The sequence below is a fragment of the Mustela erminea genome, chromosome 18 (assembly GCF_009829155.1).
Source record: "Mustela erminea isolate mMusErm1 chromosome 18, mMusErm1.Pri, whole genome shotgun sequence".
In the NCBI taxonomy this organism is placed as follows: domain Eukaryota; kingdom Metazoa; phylum Chordata; class Mammalia; order Carnivora; family Mustelidae; genus Mustela; species Mustela erminea.
The window spans coordinates 20295377-20305323 of record NC_045631.1 but is presented as its reverse complement, the minus strand read 5'-3'; the positions used below and the strand labels follow the sequence as shown (position 1 = coordinate 20305323).

Below are 9947 nucleotides of genomic sequence, written 5' to 3'. Positions count from 1 at the left end.
GACTTAGCATAAGGCATCTGACTTTCACCCATGTTGTTGCACGTATCAGGAATCCACTTGTTTTCATTGTGAAGTGGTATTTCATCATACGGATGTGCCACAGTTCGTCTATCTACTGGTCACTTACGGACTATTCAGGTTGTTTCTATTTTGGGGCAGTTACAAATAACACAGCTGCAATCATTCTCATAAAGGTTTTGTGTGACCCTCATGACCATTTCTGTAGGAGTGAGACTTCTGGGTCACATGCTGGAGGCGTGTTAACTTTATAAGGAACTGCCGAAGTGACTTCTAAAGTGGCTGTAGCATTCTTGCATTGCCACCAGCAAGGTATAAGGGTTCCAGTTCCTCTGCATCCTCATCGGCAGTTGCATGGTCAATACTTTTTACTTTCATTTTATTTTTTGTATTTTCTAAGTAGGCTCCACACCCAGTGCAGAGACCAACACAGGCCCAAACTCATGACCCTGAGATCAAGACCTGAGCTGAGATCAGGAGTCAGGTGCTTAGCTGACTGGGCCACCCAGACACCGCTGTATTATCAATACTTTTTATTTTAGGCATCCTAAAAGACGGGTGGTCCTGTAACACTGTGGTTTTGATGTGCATTTCATTAATTACTAATAAAGTTGAGCATCTTTTCATGTATTTACCCACCTATCTTGCCATCCATATTTTTTGCCACTCGCACACAGATCTTTGCTGAAGTAGCTGTTCAAGTCTTTTGCCCTTTTTAAATTGTGTTTGCTTTGTTACTGTTGAGTTTTTAAGAGTTCTTATATACAAGCCATTTATCAGTTATGCAATCTGCAATGATTTTTCCAAAGTTTATGACTTGTCTTCCCATTTTGCTAACAGTGTCTTTTGAAGAAGTCCAATTGACATTTTTTTTTTTCCTTTTACAGATCATACTTTTGGTGTTGTAGCTAAGAAATCTTTGCCTAACTCAAAATCACAAAGATGTTCTCTTACGATGTTTTCTAGAAGCTTTATAGTTCTACATTTTGCATTTTGGTTCCTGATCCATTTTAATCGGTGCAGATAATGAGAGGTGTAGATAGAGGTCTGACTATTTATATGTAGATGTTCATTTGCCCTGGTATCATTAGTTGAAGACTATTGTCCATTTTGATCTAATACTACAGTTTTCCCCTTATAAATCTCATCTTTCCTACTACATGCCGATGGGTCACCCATTCATCCAACCATCATCATTCACTCGCTATTGCTTACCTGATTCCAGCTATGCTGGTCCTCTTCTTGTTCCTCTAACACACTTAATGGACCTGCCTCAACGTCTTTGCCATTCCCTTAGCCCGTTCTTCCAAATGCTGTTCTTCCAAATAGCCACATAGCTTACTTCCTCATTTCATTTAGGTCTCTGCTCAAATATTACCTTACTTCAAAGAACTTCCAGAAGACTCCCAATCCTACTACTTCTTTACCCTGCTTTATTTCTTTTCATAGCATGTATCACAATCTGACATATTATATATTTATAGTTTATGTATTTGTTGACTGTATACTCCTTTCCCCAGCTACCATCAGAATGTTAAGGATTGCAAAAACAGGAATTTTGTCTGTTTTATTTGCTAATAGAGTCCCAGGACCTAGGACAGTTCCTTCACATAGTTTATACTTAACAGTCATTGATCTTATTGAATAAATCCAATTAAGAAATATTTACTGAGTGTCTCTTAGGTATCAGGCATAGTGCTAAGCTCTGGAGATACAACAAAGAGCAAAACAGACATGGTCTCCACCTTCCTGGAGCTCACAGATCAGCAGGAAAGACTGACATTAACTGAATAATCCCAGATATAAAATGGATACTAGTTTCTGGGCCTGGAAGGAGAACTACACGGTGCTGGGGAGCTTATAACCCAGTTGTAGAGAATTGGTCAGGGAAGAGTGCCCAATAGGGAGTGGGTGACTGAACTGAGTCCTGAGGATTAAAAGTGGTTAACTAGGTGAGGAGAGGGGAGACGGGCCTTCTAAGCATCTGGCAACCATGTACAAAGATCATGGGAGAGGAAGAAGCTTGGTATGGATGAAACTACAGAAAGGTGGATATGCCTGAAGGTAGTGAGTCAGGCAAGGAGTGAGGAAGGCAATGAGCCTCAGGGTCATGCAAGGTGGCTGGTAGGAGGTTGCTCCTTCCTAAGAGCAAAGGGAAACCATTAGAGGTTGGCTCTACCTTTTATTTATTTATTTATTTGTTTGTTTATTTATTTATTTATTTGACAGAGAGAGAGATCACAAGTAGGCAGAGAGGCAGGCAGAGAGAGAGGGAGGTCTCTGCTCTCTGCTCTCTCCGGAGCAGAGAGCCCGATGTGGGGCTCAATCCCAGAACCCTGGGATCATGACCTGAGCCGAAGGCAGAGGCTTAACCCACTGAGCCACCCAGGCGCCCCTGGCTCTACCTTTTTAACCACCCGATGCACAGCAAACAGAATAAACACTCAAACATACTTGCGTATTGAAAATGCCCTTACACTTTGCTGATGGGAATGTAAACTGATCCAACTTTTACACAGGGCAATTTCCCCATATTGGTTCAAAATTACGAAGGTATTTTCACCCAGCAAATTCCCTTCTAGGAACGTATCTTGCAGATCGACTTGCCCATGCATGCGATGGCATTTATCCAGGATTAGTCACTGCAGTGTTACCTGTAATAGCAGGAGACTGGAAGCAAACCAAGAGTCTCTCAATAGGAGATCACAAAAAGTCATGATGTCTCCACACAGTGGACTAAAACCAACCATAAAAAAGAATAATGAGGATTTTTATGCAATTTTTGAAAAAATTCCAAGATTATTAAGTTTTTAAAAAATGATGGTTCAGGATTGAGTTTATAAATGACTAACATTTATGTGAATTTTTTTTTAAAAAAGGCCCAGGAAAAGAAATGGGTATAGCTTTTCTATGTCCAGTATTTCTCTGGAAGGAGGTGTAAGAAACCAGTACTGTTGCTTGCCTCCAGGCCTTGGGTAGGGGAATGGATTGGAGGGGGTTTTTACAGTGTACCTCTTTAATTTTGAACCATGCAAATATCTTACTTATTCTACAACTTTAAAAATGTACATGATAATTATTAATTGATTAAATGAATTAGAAATTAATTCATTGGGGCACTTGGGTGGCTCAGTGGGTTAAAGCTCAGGTCGTTATCCTGGGGTCCTGGGATTGAGCCTCACATCAGGCTCTCTGCTCAGCAGGGATAAATCTTTATATATATATATATATGTGTGTGTGTGTGTATCTTTAATAAAGATATAGATATATATATAAAATCTTTAATATAATAAAATCTTTAAAACTTTTTAAAAAATAAAATCTTTTAAAAAAAAGAAATTAATTTGTTAAATAAATGCCTTCCAATCAGTACTCCCCTGTACTATTAGAGGAAAAGGAGTTAGGGAATCCTGGCTCCTGCCCCACTCCCTGATTCCCAGCATGATCCTCAAGAGTAACCCGCCAACAGAGGAATCAATCCTTGGGGCCTTTGGAGCAGGCAGTGGGGTGAAAATATTTATTTCATTCAACTGGCATCAGGACCCCCCTCTTTGCCCCTGAAACCAGTGTCTTGCAGCCCCACAGAGACACATTCGTTTGGGGCTCTCTCGAGCTTGTTTAATTAGGTTCTTTGCTGAAAAGCTGCGCCACTCGTCTCTGAAGTAGCAACTGGCCTCCAGAGATGCGATCTCCTCTCCACAAGAACTTTTATTAAAAAGGCTGATATTCATGCTGTGCTTTTCTGCAAAAACAATAAGCATCCAAAAGTATTTGTGGTATCAGGGAAAGCAGCACAAAGGGAGTAAGGCCAGAATGTCTTGAGCTCTCCATTTGCCACAACCCAAAGAGCTGAGTCCTGATTAAATTCCAGTGGTTGACAGCACAGGTTCATGTCTTGGACCATTCGATTTCATCACCCTGGCTTGATAAGGAAGATGAAAGGGAGACCAAGGGGTTCGCCTCCAGAAGGATTTCCCTGTTTCTCTGGTGCTAATGAAAGAAAGCAGCTGTGAGCGCTGCCCTGGAGTCCCCTCTGGCAAGTTAAGACACGGACCAGACAGGTGGATTGGGGAGGGGAGGAACCAGGGGAGGAGAGAAAAGAATGAGGACAAGGTGGAGTAGGGATCTCAGACTCCCCGTCTCTGTGTTGTAATGCAGTTATTTGTCTAACAACCCTATGGAGAAAGATTACTGTCCTCTGCCCTACCCCATTCTACAAAGGAGGAAGCTGGGGCTCAGAAAATTGCAGTACCTTGCTTAAGGTCTCACAACTAGCCAAGTGCCCAGGTGGGGATATGAGCCCAGACCTCTCTGATGCCATGCTCTTGCTTTCGGGGTGATGTTAATATATCAGAAGTACCCTCTTTTAAAATCAGAAATGAACCACCTTTAAAAACCTCTGCCATTTTGGGCTGCCTGGGTGGCTCAGTGGGTTGAGCCTCTGCTTCGGCTCAGGTCATGATCTCAGGATCCTGGGGAGCCTGCTTCCCCCCCTCTCTCTGCCTGCCTCTCTGCCTACTTGTAATCTCTCTCTCTGTCAAATAAATAAATAAAATCTTAAAAAAAAAAAAAAAAACCTATACCATTTTGGGGCTGCCTGGGTAGCTCAGTTGTTTGAGCATCTGACTCTTGATTTCGGCTCAGGTCATGATCTCAGGGTGGGGAGATGGAGCTGTGTGTTGGGCTCTGCAATCAGCAGGCAGTCTGCTTGAGATTCTCTCTCCCTCTCCCCATGCACTGCACCCCACCCTGGCTCATACTCTCCATCTGTCTCCAAAATAAATACATAAATCTTTAAAAAATTAACTGTGCCATTTTTCCTTTCAATATTGCATCTGAAAATAATATTTGGCATCCGTAAATTACTTCTATTCCAAAAACAAAGATGACAAATTCTTCCTTTTTTCCCCCCTTTCCTTCTCAATATGAGCTGAATGGGGAGATCAAGTCCTTTTAGCAGTCAAAAAGACAAAGAGGAGGCCAATGGTGTGCCGAGCAACATGGCTACCTTTTATTGTGACTACTGTGACCCATACCTCACCCTGGACTTTCCATCTGTGAGGAAGACATGCTGCCGCAGTAGAAACACAAAGAGGAGAAAGCCTACTATCAGAAATGGATGGAAGAGCAGGCTCAGAGCCTGATCAACAAAACAACTGCTGCATTACCGCAAGGAAGGGCTCCCCCTCCACCATTCTCTGCTCCTCCTCCTGCAGGGGCAATGATCCCACCTCCCCCTAGTCTCCCCGGTCCTCCTTGCCCTGGTAGGATGCCAGCACCTGCTATGGGAGGCCCTCCTCCTGCTGGGATGATGCCAGTGGGACTAGCTCCTGGAATGAGACTGCCTATGGGAGGCCACGTGCCATTGATTCCTGGGCCTCCAGTGATGAGACTGTCCCATGATGGTGCCAAGTTGACCAGGAATGACTTGACCAGACAGATAAGGAGAGAGGGGGGCATCTTTAAATCTATTTTATATTATTTGTTCTACTTCCCCAGGAGACAACGGTGCAATGACTCTTCGTGTTTCCCAAGAGCATGACAAGGAAGACTTGCTCCCCCTTCCTATCAGTGAGAGGATGGTTTTGGAAGGGCAGTAGTGGGACAATAAAAAAAAAAAAATTTATTTGCATTATGAAATGTGAAGATAAAATTGTCAACTGTTTTACTTAAAAAAAAAAAAAAAAAGACAAAGAGGAAATAACCAGGAGCCCCAGTGCAGCCAGAGCCCCTCCTAAGGCAGAATCCTGCTGCTTGGGATACTTGGGCCATTCCAAATGGCAAAAGCTTTCCATGGGGACATTTGGGGTCAAGATAAGAATACCTTCCATGGTGGGACTTTCCATAAAGTGTTTCTTTTACCTCTTCTGAAGACCAAACCCAGAAAAACAACCTCATATTACCAGTGCATGGACTTAGGTTAGATATAAGTAAGAACTTTCTGACAAGTGATGGATGTTGGTTCATAAAATGGGTGATGAAGACAAGACAGGCTAGGAATAAGCTGGCAAAATACCAGACATATAATCCAAACTCAGGATTGTGGTTGCTTTGATTTCTTGACTATCTCTCACTACCTCCTGCAAACACTCTGCCACCTGGTCTGAGTCCCATCACAGCCCTGCATCTCTTTATGCCTCTGAGCCTTTGCTCTTGCTGGTCCCTCCACCTGAAATGCCTTTCCCTTTCTCTGACTGTCCTAATTCTGTTTACCTTTCAAGGTCTAGCTCAAGTTCCTGGATCTGCTTAAAGCTTTTTCTGTCCACTCCAACCCATATGCCTCTACCCTGCTTGGAATTCTAGATAGTCTGGAGCTTAGCCATGATCATCTGGCTAGAGGATCGCTGATCCCTGAATCAGGTGGGAGAGAGGGAAAGGCTTATGGGCAGCAGAAGCAGCAACTGCCACAGGTGTCCACTCTGCTGAGAGCCTGCTGCACCACCCACCTGGTGACTGGCCACTCAGCTGAGAGCCACCACATACAGACCATCATTTGCATTCTCTGGTCCCCTTTCCTGGGGCAAGAGTGCCCTGAAAGCACACGCAGATGTCTGCCAACTACATTTCCCAAATCACACTCAATAATGAAGCTGATGTTCTTGGACAAGCCAGTTGTATGTTGATTTGGAGAACAGCCCTCATATAGAGCTGTGTCACCATAGGAAGGATGCTCTCGCACTTAAGTTTGCATTTCATCCTCATAACAAGTCCATAAAGCCCATTTCATAGGTAAGAAAACTGAGGATTGGGCAGGGTGAATGGTTGGCAGCAGCTTACATGGCTAGAAGAGAGCAAGAATGGCACTAGCGGCAAACCTCTCAGACTATGCGCCGGGGTACTTTTCAACTACTGAGATGGGTACATGGTGGACATGACCCAGGTTGTCAGCTGCCAAATGACTAGCTGCCAATCGACGTCAGTACCAGTTAAACTTCAGACTCTGATCATGACATAGAAACCCTCCTTATTCATGTCTTGGTCTTGCATTTGCATTCTACCGTCCACAGACCTGAGTATCTGGGTCACCTCCAGCATCTGCTGCAGTTCACACCAAAGGCAAGAGACAGATGGGCTCAGCAATGGAGTTCTCTGTGTGATGTGCCTCCTGCCATTTCAGATGAGCTGAGAAATCCCAAAGCTGTCTGTCCCCTGGCCCCCTTGGATTATCTCCAACCTGCCCTCCTTCAGCTCCTTCTCTGCCGGACCCTGAGAACTTGGCTCCAGAATGCTCCACAAAGTACTACCTTCATTCTCTGGTCTTCCCAGAACCTGACTCTTGGATTTCTCTCGTTGACTTTGGCTTTGTCTTGCCTCCTGGTACTGGAAAATAGGGGTAGATTAGAATGGGTCTTTTTGTAAATTAATTAATGTTTGTAAGGTGCTTAGAACAATGACTGGCATTGTAAGTGTTTGTTATCATCTTCAGCCCCATTATCCTAATGATCAGTATAACACATTCTGACCACTTAAGCCAGCCTTCCCAATGCCTTGGGATCAAGTCCCAAATCCATAGCATAGCTCTTGTTAGGCTCTCCTAGGTCATCTCCTATGACTCTACCCCTTGTGATCCAAGACACCTGGACTTCCTTTAAGCTTACAAATATGCCAAGCTCTCTAGACCTTGGCCCAGCTGTATTCTCCACTGAAGAGCTCTTTGTTTCCTATCCCCCTCACCTTCCAACCCCCACCCCCCCCCACAAATCTGTCTTTCCATTCTCAGTTGGACTCTAAGCTTCATGAGAATAGGGGCCATATTTAAAGACACATTGCTGTATCCTCAGTGCCCAAGGCAATGTTTTCAATGAACAAGAGCTCAAAAACCTACTAAATTCCATTGAATTGAATCAAAATGGACTGAAAAATGATGATGACATTGATGTCAGTGAAAGCAATGAACTTAAAGCTTAATATGCTATTATTTATTTACTATACATGCCATGACCGATTCAAACCCGAATTCAGTAATAAAAAGATGACGAACAGAGGAAACAGATAACAGAATTAATGGTTTCTTGTCCAACAGCATCTACAACTATTGCTATCCTAAAAGAAGACAGTAATTAAAGCTGAAAGGAGGAGATGAGGCTCAAGGCATTACGGATCAATGCCAACAGGCAAGTTACTCATCCTGGACTGGTCAACCCAGAGGGTGAACTTTGCCCTGTGCACACGCATATTGCCTGGCACTATGGGTGATGTCATTTGAGGACTTTTGAGAATGTCCTTGCCAACCAAACAAATCTGAAATGACCACCAAGGGAAGTAAAGGTAGTAACAGCTCACCTGCCTTCTCCCAATGACAGTTTCTGTCTACCAGGACCCGAAGTTCAATTAACTTCCAGTCAACAAGGACCTAGCCAATCCCTCTCTCTGCCTGAAACAGCTGAGTAACTGCAGTTTCCACGATGAGCACTGGAGGGCTTGCCCACTTGATCCATCAGAGCTTGGTCATTCTTCCCAGTTTTCAACACTGAGAGCTTTTTACCCACTGTGGGGCGTGAAGAAGTCATCAAGAGAAGCCTGGTAGAAAAATTCAACTTCAGATACCACTGAAGGGAAAAGACAATTACTCCTTTCAACTGAGATAACCAAGAAGGTGAGAATTTTCTAGAAATTGGTGGTATTTAAGTGGTACCCTCCAGACACACTGATTTGTTTGGTTTTCTCCTGGCATTTGATGTCTTCTTGGCAGTCTTATTGAGATATATTTCATATACCACACAATTCACACATTTAAACTGTGTAATTCTGGGGTACCTGGGTGGCTCAGTCATTAAGCGTCTGCCTTTGGCTCAGGTCGTGATCCCAAAGTCCCGGGATTGAACCCCACATTGGGGGTCCCTGCTCAGCAGGAAACCTGCTTTTTCCTCCACCCTCCCCAGTTTGTGTTCCCTCTCTCGCTGTGTCTCTGTCAAAAAAAATAAAATATTTTTAAAAGTAAAAAATAAACTGTAAAATTCAGTGGTTTGCTTTTTTTTTTTTTTTTAAGAAGGCTCCACACCCGGCGTGGAGCCCAACAAGAGCCTTGAACTCATGACCCTAAGATCAAGACCCGAGCTGACATCAAGAGTCAGACACTTAACCAACTGAGCCACCCAGGTGCCCCCAATTTGGTCGGTTTTAATGTATTCACAGAGATGCATAGCCATCAACCCAACCTAATTTTAAATGGTTTTCATCTCCAAGAAGAAACCCTGTACTAGTGAGCAGTCACTCCCCTTCCAAAGAACACCTGTCCCTCTCAGCCCTGGACTAATCTACTTCCTGTCTCCATAGATTCTCCTGTTATGGATATTTCATATAAATGGAATCATACAATATATTCTTGTCTTTTGTGACTGACTTCTTATACTTAGCACAGTGTTTTCAAGGTATATCCATTTTGTAGGGTGTATGAGTACTTTATGTTTTTTATTACCACATAATATTCTACTGCATGACTACGCTACATTTTATCCATCTGTTTATCGGTTGATGAACATTAGGCTGCTTTTTTTTTTTTCCTTTTTGGCTATTATAAATAAAGCCACGAACATTTGTGTACAATTTTTTTCTCTGAACATATGTCATTCCCCTTGGGTATATATACACAGATTTATGTACCGAATTGCTGGGTCATATGCTAACTCTATATTTAGCATTTTGAGAAACTTCCGAACTGTCTTCCAAAGCAGCTGCGCCATTTTATATTCCCACCAGCAGTGTCTAAGGGTTGCACGTTCCTCCCGCAGTGGTTTCTGATGTAGCCAAGTATGCAAGGGAAAGACACAGCATCCTGAGCCAGAGCTAGCATGAAATCAACACCGCAGCCAAGATGAAGAAAGGGCTGAGAATGTTCCTTTACCTCCACACCTGGAGGCTGGAAGCTGAGGCTGATGTAGCAAGTTGTCCAAGAGGACTTAGACAAGTCCTCTTATGTCTCCAATTTG

General features: G+C 43.4%; 1 pseudogene; it reads left to right on the top strand.

Annotated features, from left to right (window-relative positions):
- Nucleotides 1–5018: 5018 nt before the first annotated feature.
- Nucleotides 5019–5462, top strand: LOC116578299 (annotated as a pseudogene).
- Nucleotides 5463–9947: the final 4485 nt, after the last annotated feature.